The 18,845-nt window shown below is 44.6% G+C and overlaps 1 protein-coding gene and 1 long non-coding RNA gene across 2 annotated transcripts in view; one reads left to right on the top strand and one right to left on the bottom strand.

Moving 5' to 3' along the window:
* CLIC4 (chloride intracellular channel 4) overlaps positions 1-18,845 on the top strand; it is a 107,280-nt gene that overhangs the window by 56,963 nt on the left and 31,472 nt on the right. The gene's annotated exons all lie outside the window — the stretch shown is intronic.
* LOC114027368 lies at positions 10,364-17,001 on the bottom strand. Its single transcript, XR_003567247.1, has 2 exons — positions 16,917-17,001; positions 10,364-13,617 (listed from the first exon to the last, which is right to left on the bottom strand). It is a non-coding gene; the product is annotated as an uncharacterized LOC114027368 (long non-coding RNA).

The following is an 18,845-nucleotide window of genomic DNA, read 5'->3' as shown; positions in this document are numbered from 1 at the left end:
TTTTCAACACACGATTGGCCTTTTATGAATAAACGTGTCTCTAGCAGGCCCTTTACATCACAGCTTAGGTACAAGGTATCATTGGTGACGTATTGCCAGTGTGGCCCTTGGCCCTTTGGCTTTCTGAGATCATGGTGGGCCATGATTTGCAGCTATGGTAGTGTTACCAGGAGAGAATACTGATTTTTAAGGAGATGAACTTTTGCATCACTGGGGATGTTGGGATTATTGAAAGTGTTGCACAAAGAGCCTAAAATGTCTTTTGTAAAATGTTTTGGGTTAAAAAAAATTATGACTATTTTTTTGCATGTGTGTGGGTGAAAAAAGTCCTATGGTGTACTCAGTTTTCTGCCTTCAAGGATAAGTGCTCACTTCTAGAGGGTTTGAGACAGAAACAGTCCCCTAAGGAGACCGATGGGGAGTATCGGGCTCTTAGAAATCCATTTTACATGTGGATAAAATGAGTGTCACATGGCATCTTATCCATAAGAACAAATCATTTCCCAGCTGTGGTTGGCCCTGTGGGACATCTTTTTCGAATTGCTGTCTATGCTAATAACTCTGCTGGTATTCGTAGAACCCTATGGAGTCTTTGAATTAATTTCCTTAGCTTGATTGCCAGTATAAACAGGGCTGGTACCTTGAGTGCCTTTGTGGGAGTTATTTCTATGAAAAAGAAAAAAGCAAATCTAAACCTCATTTTCTGTTCGTGTTGCATATTGTATTTAGAGAACTGAGAGGGAAAACAGATCTCAAAGAGTCAAAAGCTCCAAAAGAATTGAGAGTTTCCCCGACATGACCAGAATCTTAGGCTGCCCTTGGCTGCTGGAAAAAGGGTAAAGGGACACGAGCTACCTGCCGCTGCCTGTCTAGTGTTCTCCCAGATAGGCTTTGGCAATTCTAGAACCCTGGGCTCTCAGAAGGATCAAATTTGTTGGCGACTCCAGCGGTTGATGTGGTCTAGGCTGCAGCATGTTACCAGGGAGGACTCCTGTATAAGCAGGATATCTATGTTGAGGATCCATAGGACGAGAAAAGCAGGGGAGCTGGGCCCCACAGCCCAGGAGGGAGGCTTCTGGTACCTCCTCTGGGGAAGGTTTGGGAGAAGGAGCAGGGATACTAGAAGTGCCAGGTGGGAGAACACTCACACCTCTGTTCCTGCATCCATCAGAGTGTCAAAGCATTACGGTTACTACTACTTACTTTCCTCAGATGTAGTGGCAGTGCCAGGGCTGTACAAGACTTGAGCTTTGATTATCAAATGAGATAATATCTGTAAGGTGTTTAGTCCAGTGCCCGCACAGAATAGGTGCTTGAAGTGCTTGTTTCCCTCTGTCCTTTCCTTCGTCTCTCCCTCCCTCTCTCCCTTCCTTCCTCCCTCCTTCCCTCTCTCCATTCTTCCCTTCCTTCCTCCCTCTTTTCCTGTGGTTCCCTTCCATCTGAAAAGTGTCCATGGCAGTAATCCGATTTGGGCTCGAGCTCTTTACATAGCACCTTGCATCTTCCTGAAATTCTCCATATCAGTTATCAGCAGCCTCTTATTATCTTTAGTGTCACCAGAAGGCACATATGGGTACCAATGACAGACTTAAGAGAAAGAGCTAGGACCATGGGGTAGAAACTACAGGGGGACAAATAAAAGGGGGAGAATCCTTAAAACTTAGGAGACGTTCCGTAATGAAATGAGCTGCCCAAGGATGTAGAGCGTTCCCTCTCCCTGGATGTTTTCAAGCAGACTCTAGATCCTGAGCTCTAGGGGAAGCAGAAGAGAGTCTTTAGTTAGGATCTGGGCTAGACCCCTTTTAACTGAGAGTCTGATTCTAGGAAAATCCTAACACTGCCTTGCATCTCTGGTTAACAAAGGACTTCCCTTGCAATAGGTAGGGAGTGCAAGGATGGTTCTTCTTTGAGAGAATAAGGAGGCTGAGACCTCCTGGGGTAGAGTGTAACTGGCCTAAGGTCACTGAGCTAGCAGGAGGGAGAACTAGATTTGTATCCAGGTTTTCTTACTCCCAAAGCCAGGGAATGGGGGAAAGGGCAGGGGCCAACGAAGAGCTGCTAGGACATGGTGGAGGGATGGTCTTATGGGATCGATTACACTGGTTTTGAGAAATGAGGGTTAGAATGGCAATTGTGTATGCAAGAGATTCATCCTCTTTCAGACTTGTTGACATGTATGCCATCACTAATGAGAAACTTTCTTCTGTTATCCCAGATTAATCAGGATGAATGAGGGAAGAAGTAATAGGGTTGTTGGTTTGGCTTTTTAAAGGTGCAGAATGAGAAACAAAGCTGGCAGAGGCCTCCTCTTTCAACGTTAACTCTGCATGGGCAGGGCAGCGGAGGTAGGAGAAGCTGGAGGGAGAAGTGATCTTGTCCTCTTTGCCGTCCCTTGGACTTCCTTCCTCTCCAAAACTAAACATCCCGTTAGTGACTCCTCAGTGCACAGGCAGACCAGTTGTTTCTTCAGTAGTGGGGTCAAGTTCCAGTTGGCTTATTTGAAAGGTTACTCATCTGCTCTAAATGATGATCACTTTAAGGTGCTTCTCTTAGGGTTCTGCCTGTGTCATCATCCCAGCTGGTTCTCTGGTGGGTGGGGGCAGGACCCTCTGAGTTAAGGAACTGAGGTACAAAGGAGGATGTTTTCAATGTGAACCTTTGTGAAGCACCTACTGGGGATACGAAGGTAGACACACTAGATCCCATTCTTGAGGAGCTTGTGGTCTAATGGGGTGGTGGGGCATGATAACATGGGAGACGGGGCTAACGTAGAGGGGAGGCCTGGGGAGAGAGCTGGGAAAGTGTAACAGAGGAGTGGGGAAATGTCCTTTCCTGATGTGGGAATGAGTAAAAGGACAGAGATAGGAGAGGGCAGGATGAAAACAAGGCGCAGGAAATTCTGGTGTGTTAGGTAAGGGGAGAAGTATGAGATATGAGTATGAGCATCAGGCTGAGGGATAAAATTGGAGCCAGATTGGACAGGGCCTTGAATGCCAGGATCAACCAAAAGTTCATGCTTTATCGAGGAGGATGTGAAGAGCCACTTAAGGCATTTGCCTGCCGATCGTCTAATAATTCCAGCCCCCCCAGAACTGCTGGGACAAACAGGAAAGCGCATGGCATTCCTTTCTCTTGTGTGAACCCTGCAGGGAGAGTCAGTGAGATGGAACACAGCCGCCTTGCAGAGAGACTTCAGCTTGGCAGCACACAGGCTCCATTCTTCTCTCAGGCGCGACCGCTTGTTAGGGCAGTCATAAAATCCCCAGCAAACATACTTCATAACTATGCTGGGAGTCGCCACCCAGTTTTGGGTATGCGGCTTTCACAAAGTCTGCATTGTGCTTTCACCTGCTCCCAGTCCCAGAGGTGGTATTTATTCCAAATTGACACGTCCTGCAGAGGTGGCTGGGATGCTGGAGGGGGAGGGGGCACTCCACAAATTCCTTTTCTCAGTGCTTCTCCTGGTGGCCTGAACGAGCAGTGTCTCCGGAAGGCAACCAGAGTCCAGCAGGGAGGCAGAGGGATGTAGAGGGAAGAGAAGGCCAGGCTCCTTGACCCAGTTCTGCTGCTTTTTGGCAACGTGACCCTGGATACATCACTTACTTTCTGAGACTTGTTTTCCTCATCTGTAGAATGGGGATAATCCCTGAACCAGACAGGATTGTGGGTGAAATGAAATAGCGCGTATAAGGTGCTCTGCAACTCTGACACTTAGTGACTCATCAGAGGGGGATTCCTTGCAGAGATAACAGTGGCAGAGAAGACGTGCAGCTCACCCCACAATTACGGAGCAGAACTGGAAGAGGCGCGGGAGGGCATCCTCTCCGATTAGGTCCTGCTGAGCAGTGCCGTCCAGAGAGCTCAGCCCCCATCTTTGGTGTCAGGGACTCCTTTGGACAGCAGTGCCTGCAGTATGTCAACTTGTGACAACTCAAACAAAAGTCAGTAGGCGATGGCTTCTCGTGCCAGATGGGGTGCTCTGGATTCCATCTGCCTGTGCCTGACGGAACAGTGAATTCCTGTAAAAGATCAGGCCCCATCTCCCAGTAACTTAGGGTCTGGCATTGGGAAGCACACAGCCAGTTTCCTCTAGCCATACGGAAGGCTCCTTTGACAGTGTTTTGCAACAGACAGCGTTCATGGCAGTGTCAGGGTTCCTACTTAAAGGCTCCATGAGGGCATTGATGTGGTGCCTGCAGTGACGCTGATGCAGACTGCCTTCAGCTCCTGGTGGCCGGAGGAGGGTCTCTGACCCATCACCAGGCCCCAAGACAAGTCCTTTACAGCTTGGCGCAGGGCCTGCCAGAGCTTTGGTTAACCTCCTCCTGTTGGAGACATTACTGATGTTAGTCAAAAAACCGTAAAGTCAGATCTGAGTGGCTCAGCAAGAAATATCACCATCTTTTACTATTCTGAATGCAGTTGCTTCTGGTTGGCGAACTCACTCATGGATAATTGGTTTTAATGTACAGGGATCAGTTCTTGTTCATAAGTAGCTGCCCAGCAGCAACACAGTTAGAATTCTGGAACAAAGGGACTTAATGGAAACAGCTCTGAAAGCTAGGCCATTTGTCTCCTTTTGCCACTTGCATGGTGTGTTGCTTTATGAGATTTCAGATTTTTTGTTAGCGTTTCTGAATTAGCCATATTTTCATGGAATGTTAGAGCCAGAAGGTACCTTAGAGATCTTCCAGGCCTACCCTCTCATCTTATATATTTGCTGAAATTCTAAACTAGAACACCAGATAAAATCAATATTTCCATATACCCTTTAGAATAAGAGATTATACATGAAATTGTGTTTTGTTTGCTTTACTTTTAAAGTATTTTGTAGATCATCCCCTCAGCACCCCCCACCCCCCAAAAAGGGACAAACAGAAGGAGGACCAGAAGGAATCACAGTCAGGACAGTTTTGCCCAAAGGTGGAATTGGCCCCTTGAGAAAGATAAGAGCTGCCCTACTTCTCTCTGATTCCCCTGGTATTCCTTCTGTTTTCTTTTCTCTTTGGGGAGGGGCCCAGCTGGAGAAAAAAAAAAGAATAACAGAGCTCTTGTACCAATATTCATAGTCAGGCAAAGCATATTCCTGCATTGGCGTATCCACCACAGGGCTGGTTCTGCATCATGAGTTTGTCATCCGTCAGGAGGTGGTCACCGTCCTTCCTGGTCCAGCCTCTGGAGTGGTGCTTGGTCAGTGCCCTCACTGGTCAGAGCTGTTTTTCTTTACAATGTATTTGGTCATAAATTGTTATGGTTCTGCTCAGGTCACTGCACCCGTTTACGTGAGTGCTCATTTTCTCTGAAATACATTTCTTTCATCATTGCTTAAAGCACAGTATTTGTCCATTCCATTACTGCGCCATGCTTTCTGCAGCCTCTCCCTGGTGAATGGACAAAGAGCTGCTGGAAGTAGTTGTGTACTCCTTCACCTGGTGAGGAGAAAGCAGGCCCAGGAGGGCCTGCGGCTTCCGTAAAATGACTTGACAGAATCGATGCCGTGAGGAGGTAGCCGAACTGGGCCGTAATGGAAGGGCCAGTGTCCTCTTTACTGCCTAGCGTTGCTTCTTCAGTCAGCCAAAGTGGTCCCCCGCCTCTCGCTGGAGGCCTTCGGGCAGGGGAGTCTCGAGGCAGCCCTCCCAGCCTTGGACGACTCTCAGCGACAGGAAATCTCTGTCCACGTCAAGCCTGTGGTGGCTTCTCTACAGCTTCCCCCTTTGGTTGCTGGTCCTGCCTCCTGGGGCCAAAGAGAACAAGTGTCGTCTCTCCCGGAGGGGCCTCTGCTGTCCCAGCCCTGATCCCCCGGTGGGTGAGAGCCTTCTTGTTTAGTGTAGATGCTGACATGTTCATTTGAACAAACGTTACCATGTATCTCTGAATGAGAAGGCCGAGTGTGAGACAATGCTTCCATGGTGGCCACTGCGGCTGTCACTGACTGTACATATAACAGAAGACCGCTAAGCATTTGAGCAGCGTGCTCATTTGGCCGTTTGTTGGAGGCTCTTTAAAGATGCTAGACTGATGCTGAGATTGATGTATCTCAATGAAGTGTTGCATGTAGCCTGCTAAGAGCTCTCCTGACGTTGTTCCCTCCAGGCCCTGTTCCTGCTACGTGTCCCTCCCCTGCTTTAGAACATCCCTGGCTTTCTCTTTGTAGGTTAAATGGAAACTGAGCCCAGCTTTTAAGGCTCTCCATACCTTTTCAGGCTTTTTCTTTCATGCTTTCTTGATTCCGTTTCCTTTCTAACGTCTTTGTCCCTTCTCACTGATACTCTGCCTTCAGACAGAACTGTCCTTTGTTACAAATAAATCGAGTCAAGAAAGCACACAAACACATGGACTGTGCCTGGGATGTTTGCCTCCCCCGAGGCATGTTGCTCACCTGCGGTGGCAGGCCCTTTCCTCTGTAGTCACGACTCTTTAGCTTTATTTCCAGCCACACAGGACTACTCACTCTTTCTCCAGCTTGGCACCCTAACTCTCATTTCCATGTCTTTGCATAGACTTTCTCAGTTTCTCAGAAGGTTCTGCCTCCTTTCTTCTGCCTATAGAAATCCTTTTCTGTAGGTGTTACCTCTGACATGAAGCCCACCTATTCTTGTCTTCCCACAGAAAGCATCATCTTCTTTTTCCTACATCACTTTTGTCCAGATCCATCTTTCTTCATCACGTTCCAGAGCCTATCATGCTTAACTGTAGTCATGCTCCAATAGTTTCTCGGCTTCTGGGCATTCTTTTCATCTTTATGGTGGCATTTGTTGTACCCTCAGTAGTGTGCTAAATTTGATTAAAATCTGTTAACACCTTTAAAAGTTATCTCGGAACAGACGAGTGCGCAATGCATTTTGATCCCTTTGAGACAGACATCTTTTCAGTACAATCACTTACCAGAGCCCTCACTGGAATCAGGATGTTGGATGGATGACTTAAGCAGTAGAAATAGAGTGCTTTTGCACACTAGTCCTTCAATCTAGGGTCCTGTTAACTCTTGTTTTGTATATCCATTGTTTTAATGGGTTTGCTTTTAAGATGTAAAAGAATTAGGATTGAAAACATCCCTATTACATCATATTAAGTGTTTGTCTTTCTTCATTTGGAGGACTAATCAACTGCAACTAGGTTTTCATTAGAAGGCTTGGAACTGGACTGGCTGAAACAGAACACCTGGAAGAGTGCCACCCTCACAGTGACTTCTTGTGATTGTTAGAAACGCCTTGAGCTGAGTTTTCATTGAGCTGACATTTTCTCCCCGTTGGTCTCCGCCCTCCCCTCCCCCTATTCTTTTTTTTCCCTTTCCAACTTTGGGCTCCCCCTCCTCCATCCTTCACTCTCTTCTTCCACTCCTATTGACTTTTCTTGATCTTCTTTTCTGCCTCATTCTCTGGCTATTCTTCCCCACCCTCAATCTCTCCTTTCTTTTATTCCAGAACCAAAGCAAAGGGAAAAGAATAATTTATTCTTCTAGCATTTTAAAAACAGGAACAACCAGACCATGGAAAGGAGCTACGGTCTTACTTCAAGGCTTGAGTTCTGCTCCCTGTGTCTTTAATAGTTGAGGCACTAATAACAGTAACTCACATTTCTGTATCACTCTAAGGATTGTAAAGTGCTTTCTCCTGACCCTGACAATAATCCTGTTGAGGTGAGAATCTCAGAACTGGGAGAGTGCTAACTTGAAACAGATGATTTCTGGTGTAACCAGGATTTGCCTTCACAGTATCAGAAGCAGAAATGGCCATCCAGCCTGTTTGAAGCCTCTACCCCATGGCCCCCGGGAAGGGAGAACCTTATTACCTAAGTCTCTTCCTTAGGTCAAGCCTAGATCTGCTTGTTGTCAGTTTCTCCTCTTCCTCCTAGTCCTGTGCCCGAGAGCCAAGCAGAGCACATCTCGGTCCCTGTTCCTCATGACAGTCCTTCAGACACTTGAAGACCTCCCCCCACCCCCAAGTCTTGTTTTCTCCAGGATAAACATCCCTGGTTGCTTCAGCCAATCCCCATAGAGCTTGGGGTGAATTCGTTGCCTCCTCAGGCCCATGTCACCTCCTACCAAGAGACTTTTCTGATAACCTGCTTATTGGCTTTCCTTCTTCCAGCCTTTCCCATTACGAGGATATCCTTCACGTGGGCGCCAGTACCATCTTCCTAAGTCACAGGCCTGACCATATCTCCCTCTGCTGCTTAAAAACCTTCAGGGTCTCTCTTGTATCTTGTATGTAGCTAAGGACCACCCAAGCTGGAGTTTAAGGTCCCAGCCCCCCCCCCCCCCCCCCCCGGTCTGGCTCCATCCTCATTTCACCTTATTCATCTTTACACACTAGTCATTCCAGCTCACCTGCACTACAAGCTGGTTCCCAGACTTGGAGCTCATGAGTAGCCTTTAGTCTGTGCTCATAGAAGGAGCATGGGAGCATTTAACCTGGAGAAGATAAACTTCAGGCTGGTCGGGGTATGAGGATGGCAGAGTGTCTGAGGGGCTGTCATATAGCAGAGGGGTTAAAGGAATAGGTGGAAGTAACAGAGGCCGAGGCAGACGCGATGCCAGGAGGAATCTCCTACCGACAAGCTCTGTCTGAATGTGAAATGGGCCACTTTGAGAAGTAATGGAGATGCTGTTGGGGAGCTCAGGTGGAGGCTGGCTGGGCAGCTCGTGAGGCGGACACGAGGGCCACGTGGGCTCCTTTCAACTTTATAAAAGACTGCTGTGTCTAACAATGTGCCTTGCGTAGAAGAGGACTTTAGAACTGGGCCAGAGGTCCCTTAGCGTGGGTATGTACGTAATGTAGATATCATTACCCTCCCCTGCAGATGACAAAGTGGATGAGCTGGGAGAGAATGCGTCTCACTCTGAAAATCTCAAAACTAGTACATTTTAAAACCCAGGCTTCTTAAGTGAATTTTCCACTATATCACAATCACTCAGTGATTCACAAAGCATTTATTAGGCACGTTTGGTGTGCCAGGCACTGTGCTAAGTGTTGGAGATACAAAGAAAGACAAAAAGTCCCTGTTCTCAAAGAGGTCACAGTGTTATGGAGGAGATAGCATGAAAACTGCTAAGTACAAAAGGTCTAGACAGAATAAATTGGAGATAATCAGTAGAAGGCAGGCACCATCATCAAGGAGAATTAGGAATAGGTCCTTGAATTAGGCGAGATTTTAGCTGGGACTTGAAGGAAGGTTGGGGAAATGAGGAGGGAGAGTGTTTCAGGAATGGAAGACAGTGGAGATGCCAGGGCCAAGAGAAGGAGTATCTTGTCTGAGGAATAGCCAGGAAGCCAGTGGCATTGCATCACACAGTACCTGGAGGGGAGGAGCAGAGAAGACTGGAAAGGGAGGAGGAGGTGAGGTGGCGAAGGGCTTTAAAAGCCAGAGGGCTTTATATTTGATCCTGGAGGTAATAAGGAGTCACTGGAGTTTATTGAATAGCAGGGTGATGCAGTCAGATCTGTGCTTTAGCAAGATTATTTTGACAGCTGATTGGAGGCTGGGCTGGAATGGGGAGAGGCAGGAAGACCAACCAGAAGAATATAGCAGTAGTCCCTTCATGAGGTGGTGAGGGCCTGCACCAGGGTGATGGCAACATCATAGAGAGAAGGAGGCACATACAGGTGGTGTGGTGAACATCAGATTGACAGGTTTTGGCAACAGATTGGCTGTGGGGAGTGAGAGACAATGAGAAGTTGAGGATGATGCCTGGGCTTTGACCCAGTGGTGCCCTGGAAAGGGCTAGGGAAGTGTGGAGAAAGGGAGTGTTTGGGGGAAAGGAGAATGAGTTGAGTTTTGTAGAACGGGGATAAAACGTGCATTTACCTGCTGTGAAGCTTACTCTGAGGAAAGAATTTGGTAAATGGAAAGTGCTGCTAGGTAGATGCAAGGTGTTACTCTTTGTAGGGATTGTTTGGCTTCATGTTTTGCCTTATTATGGCTTTCTAAGTTTTATTGACCTTTCAGTTTGTCATAAAATGATGGTTACATATAACGTGTTATGATTTGGACTCAACAAGTTTGATAAGTTAGTCTTCCAGCTGCAGATTGAAAAACGACTTCCTGGACCATTCTAGAATCAGCCTCCTCCCTGAATGGGATTTCTGCTCCCTGTGTCTTTTTATTTTACATGAATGATGCATAGTGAACAGCCCCTTGGCTTTATTCAAGCACTGCTGCCCTTTCTCATTGTCACCTCTTTCCTGTTCCCTTTAAAAAACAAACAGACAAAACCTCTCACTTTTGGATATGTGTGTTTGGGGTGGGGGGAGCCAGTGGAGATGAAACTAACATGTACATGATGTCTAGGCTGTAATTTCACACGCTGCCATGCTTTAGTGTGTTAGAAATAACTTCTGTAGGAAAGACAAGACTTCCGAGGTAGATGAGGAAAGTTTATTTATTATATGTTCTTGAAAGAAGCAGGTGTGCTGCTAGAGGCAGACACACACACAGAAGCAAAAGTGAGCAGTTATATTGTTGTCCAGAAATGCAATGTTCTCATTTCTTCATTGGTTGGATACTTTGAGGCATACGACTTCCCAGAATGCCTACTTCATATTGACCCTTAATATGTCTACCCCCACTACATACATTGCATGTACAAAATGGCAGATGGCTCCTCCTTAAGGGAGGAGAAGTTAATATTAATATCCCAATTAAGCATGCACAGTTTCGAGCAGATTGTGACTTTGTCCTACTTTCTACATCTTCAACCACACTACTAGTTTCGGCTGGTTCCTTCTGATTCTAGGTATTATTGCTAAAAAATATTCTGAATAAAACCGTTCTTTTTACACCGGTAGACACTTCTGAATTCTGTCGTTAAGATCACTTCCTCTACCTCTGTGGAAACATAATTTCCTGTACTTCACAATTCCCCCTCTTTCTTATTTCTAGGGATTACGTTTCCACGAAATTCCTACCTCCCTCAAAGTCTATCTTCAAAGTCCCTTAGTAGCTCCAGACATTCTTTCTCCTCTACATCCTCCTGGGTGGTTGGCTTCCTTCTTAAGACCAACATTTGGGCTCCTCTCCCTCCTGAGTTAACTATTTGCATCTTTTCCACCATCCTGGTAATTAAATTGATGAAACAGGGAATCAAACAGGGTAGGAGGGTGAGACCAGCAACTGCACATATTAGAAAGAATCTGAGTTGCTTCCATGTAGACGTGATCCACTTAGCCAACTAAACCAATTTGAGCTTAATATACTATCCCATTGTTATACTGGTAAAAGTAGCTCATGAGCTACTTTCCTAATATTTTGGGCTATACTCTTTGACAACTTGACCATTGTCATCAATTTGATACATTTAGTTTCCCACAGACACCTCCCTCTTCTGCTACCAAGTAATCCAATACCATTCTGTGTTGGAGCACTGCTTCCTGTGTTTGTGTGGCTTGGTCAGCTAGAAGCTCCAAGGCTTGTGCTGTTTGCTTAGTTAGGATCTCTACTACCACTTGTAGTTTTATCAGCCTATTTAAGATATAGATAGGGGTCCTATATTCTCAACTCCCATCTTGAGCCCAGGTAATCAGGCTAAATGATCCTCTGGGGGTGGGGCAGCATAAATTTCCCCATCCATTAGCATCACCTGTGTTTGTTTAGTGTCTATGGCCCTTTTCATTCTTCTCAGATTATCATAAAGAGGGATCTCCAATGTTGTTCTTGCCTCTTGTCCTAAAAAGAAGAATTTAGGTGTTGTTATTCCTACACAGCAAATTCCTGACCAACCTACAGGTAAGTGAATATAAGCCATCAGACCACATATCCAGTGATGACCCTTCAATGCTGCTTGCTTCTTGGGGAAGATAATCTGAGTGTCCCACACATGGGGGAAGTAATGACTTACATCCCAGCCAGTAGGTCCTGGAGATGTCAACCCTCCTTTTTTCCAGGAGCATTTTCATGCCCCCTCCTCTTTTCTCCATTTACGTTCACATTGCCAAGAGCCAGAAGGGGGACAGGGCTGTTCCTTATCGCTTCAGAAATCCCTAAATCCTTCTAGTCTAGTTCCTTTGGCATGATTCCAACCCTATCTCTGAACCCGGGATAGAAACTTCTCTTGGCTGATGTTGAGTCGTGCACACCAATTGACAAGCTCATATATATATTTGTCTACTCTTTCATAGGCTGATAAAATTACAAAATTTCCAACAGTCCTCAATCTTACTTTCAGGGGCTAGATTACAGTTTTGCCAGCTATGTTTTTCCCAGCAATCTTCTAGTCTGCCCTCAGTGGATAGATCACAATACACCCAGCTTCCATTTGGCAATCGAATGTGAGTTGAGTTCCATTTTCTCCTATACCGAGCACAATTAATCTCCTTACATCCAGTATGTACATTCCCACTCCAAGCTATAAGTCCAATTACAAATGCTCCTCGGCCTACTTTGGGGCTGAGGCCAGTTTAATTAAGACAATATTTGCCCACAGTGCTGAAGGTGAGGGGCCATGTATGTTCTTCTTCAGGCCATTTGGGAGTAGCGTTAACCCTGAATTCAGTCTTATCACTCAGAAGCCATTTCGGGGCCAGAGGGAAAGCCACCCATGGCCACTTATCCTCTATTTGCCACCCCCCCCCCCCCCCAACAATTAGTCAGGTTAAATGCACCAGCCATAGCTTCCCCAACATGTAAGAAGAGATTTTGGTTCCCTATTGAAGGTGGAGTTAGGGGTGGGACTGAGATACAGATCCCATTCATGGTACAACTCAATAGGAGAATCCAGGTAACTCAAACCAATTTCATCTTGGGACAGTAGGTAAGCCTGATATCCACACTATTCACTGGCAAGATGAGGAAGGTGGTTTCTTCAAACCCTAGTCTTTACCTTATCATCCAGTAACACTCTCTACCTATTCTTATGTCTACTACTTAGACAGCTTGGATACTCACTAATTCCCCACTAGGTCTTTCAAGGGGGTCCAAATTAAAGAATACTTTGTTATTTATAGCTAAGTTCTTCCCAAACCTCCTGGCTACAGAGTTCTGGGCCAATTGTCCAGTTGTCTGGAAGCAGAGAGAAAAGTTCTAGGAATCTCTTCCACGAGGTCCACCTGGGATTGCCTTCCAATCTAGGGTCAAATCCCATTAATAATTCCCTATGAATTTACAATGAAAATGGTTCCAACTGTTGTTGGGGGAAAAGGCAATTATATTCCAGAGCCCATAAGATAGTTAAGACAATGCTGACTACTAATACTAAAGCCAGTTCCAAGCCCTCACTCCCTACCATGCTCTTACTAACACTTTTTGATTAGAGGAGTCTCTTCTGTCTGTGGTTCTGTTCTATGGAAGTTAGATACTAGAAACAAACAATAAAAAATTAGCACAGCAAAGTAAAAGTGATAGGACAAAAATAATCAAGACTCCATCCTTGGTGGATCAGGATGGCTGTCCACCGTCCATTCCTAGGGTTCCTCTGTAGGTCCTTTAACTCTTGTATGAGTCCAGCCTTTCTCCACCATCCGATTGCAGTCTCAGTGGTCAATAACACCTGGCATGGTCCTTCCCAATCATGTAACATGGCTTCCTTCCAGGACTTGATCAATCCCCGATTTCCAGGTCGGTATTGGTGCACCGTCAAATCCAAAGGTGGAGTCTGTGCCAATGACTCCCTCTGTCTTAGTCCTGCAAGAATATCAGATATAGCCAGTATACAGTTCTTTAGGAGCACATCTTTACTCTCAAAGGGAGGGAACTCTCCCCTCCTACCCATATAAGGTAGTCCAAATAACATTTCATATGGGTATACTCCAATGTCAGATCGAGGGGCTGTGCAGATTCTTTTTTTTTTTTTTAATAAGGCTAAAGACCAAACATTTGGTCCATGGCAATTTAGTCTCTAAAACTAATTTAGACAAATGCTTTTTCAAAGTTTGATTCATCCTTTCTACCTTTGCTAATGAAGGGGGTGCCATGGGGTATGGAAATTCTGGTTAATATCCAATCCCTTTGTGACTTTCTGCAAAACTTTAGAAGTGAAGTGACTCCCATTATCAGAATCAATGCTTTCAACTAGGCCATATTGGGGAATAATTTGTTCTAGCAGTATTTTTGAGACCCCAGTAGCTGTAGCATTGGGCAGGGGGTATGCTTCCACCCATCGAGTCAAGTGATCTATTATAACTAGAAGATATTTGAATTGCCCCACCTTCAGGAATTCGGTGAAGTCCACCTGTATGCTCTGAAATGGTCAGAGGACGGGACTCTGCCCTCCTACAGCCGATTTCCTCATTACTTTATTATTTACTTTTCCATAGATTATATACCCCTCACAAATTTGTCTTGCCACTGTGTAGATACCTATATACCCATGCTCTCTCTTTTTTTTAATTTTAATTTTTTGTTTTTTTTTTTACACCCATACTCTCTTAAGATGGCATCACCAAGGGCCCGAGAACCCCAGTGGTTATCTTGGTGGAGATTCTTCAACAATTCTCTTGCCACAGCTTTATTAATCGTACCCCTTCTGTCTGGAAGGATCCATTTCCCTTTTTCAGTCTCAACAGCCCCAGTTTCCCTTAAATGGTCTTTCTCTGATTCTTTGAAAGAAGGGGTCATCCTAATTTCTGATATGTGTGGAATTAGGACTTGAATTTTTGTAATCTCAGCATCACTGGCAGCTTCCTTAGCTTTTTCATCCGCCAGTCTATTTCCTCTTGCCTCAAAGCTACCTCCCTTTTGGTGTCCAGGCATATGCAGCTTGGCAGCTTCAAATTTTTCAACACTTCTTTGATCATTTCTCCATGTACCAGTTCTTTCCCTTTGAAAGTTATGAATCTTCTTTGTACCCCAAAATTTCCAAAGATGTGCACTATCCCATATGTATATATGGAGTCTGTGTATATGGTTCCTCAAAGCCTGATTTAGAGCAAAGATTTCACAAGTTTGAGCTGACCATGAAGCTGGCAGTTTCTCCATTTCTTTTACTGATCCACCCATTCCATCTATAACGTATCTATTCTGTCTTTTCCCTTCTACCTCTCGAGATGACCCATCCACAAGACATGTTCCCCAACAGGGAGGGGGCTGTCTGCTAGATCAGGTCTGACCTTGGTTTGATAACAGATAATATCCAAACAATCATGCTCTATGTTTGGTGGAGTATCCCCTCTCCTAGACAGAAAGGAGGCCTGATACACATGAGATTCCGTACTTAACACTAAATCATCCTTTTCAATCAAAATGGCTTCATATTTTAGGATCCTGGAATCCATTAACCACCTGCCTGCCTTTTGTTTCAAAATATTACTGACTTGATGGGGAGTGGAGACTATTAATGCTTCCCCAAATGTTAGCTTTCTGCTTTCTTCTACTAGGGCGGCAGTTGCTGCTACTGTTTAGACACATTCTGGCCACTCGGGAGAGATTGGATCTAGCATTTTTCTACCAGTCTCCTCATTCCTCCCCAAGTTTGGGCCAACACCCCCAATGTTATTCCTTTTTCCACCATCACAAATAGGTGAAAAGGTTTATTAAGGGAAGGGAGAGTTAGAATGGGACTTAGGTTAGGGACTGCTTCAGGTTTTTAATTAGTTCTAACTTTACCTGATTAGATCTGGTTCTTCATCTAATAATTTAGAGTATAATGGCTCGGTTCTCTGGGCATACAAATCTATCCAGAGTCTATAATACCTGACTATTCCCAAAAACTTCCTGAGTTCCCTCTTGAATTTTGGGATCAGGGTTTCAATAATTCCTTTAATTCTTTTGGGACCTATTTTTCTTTTCCCTTCATTAATCAAGTGTCCCAGGCAGGTACTTCACTAATCAAGTGTCCCTCTTTTTCCACAAATTGTAACTTATTCCTAGATACCCTTAATCCCTATGATTCTAAGAAGTTCAACAACTATACAGTAGCTTCAGTCACTTGTTTTCTCTTCTGCCCTGACACCAGTAGATCATCTACATACTGCAACAAGATAATTCCATAGGGAATTAGAAAATTCTCCAGCACTCATTCCAAAACCTGCCCACATGAACTGGGGGACTCTGTAAAACCCTGAGGTAAAACTTTTTTACTGGACTGGTAAAACAGTCCACTGGAATTGCTGCTTTCTCCCTGTATAAAGATTTTCCCACTCAAAAGCAAAGAGCTCCCTACTCTCCTTGGAGAAAGGACAAGCCCAGAAGGCATCCTTAAGATCGACTACACTGAACTACTTATCCTTGTAAAGGATTTTTCCCATCAGGGTATATGGATTTGGAACTACAGGGTGTCTTGTGGCCTTGTTTCTGCTCACAGCCCTAAGATCCTGTACCAATTGATAAGAACGATCAGGCCTGCCCAGGTAAAGGGGAGACATAGGAAGGTGGGAGGATCCCACAAGGACTCCTCTTTGCTGGGTCTCCCTCCTTCCTTTAATTTTTAGAGGAAAGATCTTGGAGGTTGCCTTCCCTTTCCAACAAGAGGCATAATCACTCTCCTCTTGACTAAATGGTTTCTTTTCATTCATAAAGATATTTAATGCGTGGCATATCCAATCCTCATTGGCCCCATACTTGGGCCAAAATACTGCCAGAGGCATAATGCTCTCCTTAGGCCAAATAACACAATGAAACTTAGTCATCTGTTTCTTATTCTTGTCTTTTGTATGTGTACATCCATCCCAATTTTCCAGTATCCTCCCTAAGGGACTATTTGGAGGAATGCCACCAGGGGCCCTCATCCCTGCCCCTTCTCCTGATGCCTTAGTTTCCTTATTCCCCATTCCACCTATCTTTGAGTACCAGTCCTACTCTGTAGTTCCTTTCAGCAGAATGTTCCCACTAACAAGGTAGTACTTGAAAGTCCAACCTTTTTTACCTTGCTCTGTGCACAGACTTGAGTAGTAGCCATGGTTTTTTTCCTATTCCTCACTTGTGTCACTCCACCTTGCTCTAAATTGAAGTCTCGAGTCTGGGCAGTCAGAAGGGAGGACACTCACCAACGATCCACGAAGCCATTGAACTTAGCGGGGCACACCTCTCTGTCCTTTGGTGGCAGTTGCCCTCTTACATTGATGCTTCAGATCCCAGACAAGCCCCCAAATTATTAGAAATAGCTTCTATAGGAAAGACAAAGACTCCTGGGGTAGATGAGGCAAGCTTATTTATTATACATTCTTGCAAGAAGCTGGTGTGCTGCTAGAGGCAGACACATACACTGAAGTGAAAGCAGTTATATCCCTGTCTGGAAATGCAAGGTCCCTCCCTCGTTTCTCCATTGGCTGGATACTTTGAGGTGTTTAACTTCCTGGAACGCCTACTTCACATTGCTTCTTAATGTGCCTTTGCCCCCACTATATACATTGCACATACGAAAATGGCAGATGGCTCCTCCTTAAGGGAGAAGTTAATATTCATATCCCAATTAACATGCATAGTTTTTTTCAGATTGAGACTTTGGCCTATTTTCTACATTTTCAACCACACTACTAGTTTCGGCTGGTTCCTTCTGATTCTACATATTGCTAAAAACAATTCTGAGTAAAATTACTCCGTTTACGCCTGTAGATACTTCTGAATTCTATGAGTTAGGACCACTTCCTCTACTTCTGTGGAAACATAATTTCCTATACCTTACAAGTGGAGAAAAAAAAAAAGGAAAGCAAGTGGTCTTAACGATAAGTGAAAGGGAGTAGCAAACTGCAGATGCCCCTGATTAGAAACAAAATGATTCCTCTTTAGAGTACCTGTGGTTTTCCAGCCTCCTCCCCCCAGTTAAGTATAAGTTTACACTTATATGGTGCTTTGTTATTACAAAGTATTTCCCATATCTTATGTCTTTTGATCCAATAGCTCCTAAAGGTAGATGGCATAAGTATCATCTCCGTTTTTCCTAGAATAAGAGGGTCTAGAACCAGAAAGAACTTTTTAAAGAGATAATTTAGATGAAAAATAAATGGCTCTTGGTACTTTGCTCACAAAAATCCTTTTGTGTATTATCATCTGCGTTTTACTTCATGCCTTCTGGATTCCAAATCCAGTGCTCCTCCCACTATATCACAGAAAACCCAGGATCAGAAAGATGAAGTATCTGCTCATATTAGGTGGCAGAATTTGGGGAGGGTACTACTCATATCTCCGAGCTTCCCAGTCTAGTATTCTTTCTTTTTTTTTTTTATTAATAAATTTATTTGTTTTTAGTTTTCAACATTTACTTCCACAAGATTTTGAGTTCCAAATTTTCACCCTATCTTGCCCCTCCCCCACCCCAAGATGGCATGCATTCTGAATACCCCTTCTTGTAGTCTGCCCCCCATTCTGTCTCTCCCCCCCTTCTCTTAATCCCTTCCCCTTTTATTTTCCTGTAGGGCAAGATAGATTTTTGTACCCCATTTCCTGTATTTATTATTTCCCAGTTGCATGTGAAAACATTTTTTTTTAAACATGTGTTTTTAAAACTTTGGGTTCCAAAATTTCTCCCTCCCCACCCACCCTCATTGAAAAGGCAAGCAACTCAATATAGGTTATACATGTGCAGTTATGCAAAACACTTCCATAGTAGACATGCTGTGCAAAACTAACTCTATTTCCCTTAATCCTGTCCTGCCCCCCCATTTATTCTGTTCTTTCTTTTGACCCTGCCCTTCCTCAGAAGTATTTGCTTCTGATTATTCCCTTTCCCAATCTGCCCTCCTCTCTATCATTCCCCTGCTCTCTTGTCCCCTTCTCCCCCTATTTTCCTGTAGGATAAGACAGATTTCCATACCCAATTGAGTGTGTATGTTATTCCCTCCTTAAGTCAAATCCTATGAAAATAAGATTCACTCTTTCCCTCTCACCTTCCCCCATTTCTCCTCCACTGTAAGAGCCTTTTCTTTACTGGTTTTTTTTTTTTTTTTGTGAGATAGTTTACCCTGTTCTACCTCTCT

The sequence above is a fragment of the Vombatus ursinus genome, unplaced genomic scaffold (genome assembly GCF_900497805.2).
Source record: "Vombatus ursinus unplaced genomic scaffold, bare-nosed wombat genome assembly UNPS02014859.1, whole genome shotgun sequence".
Lineage (NCBI taxonomy): Eukaryota > Metazoa > Chordata > Mammalia > Diprotodontia > Vombatidae > Vombatus > Vombatus ursinus.
The sequence above is the reverse complement of the archived record's forward strand: the minus strand, read 5'-3'. Positions and strand labels throughout refer to the sequence as shown.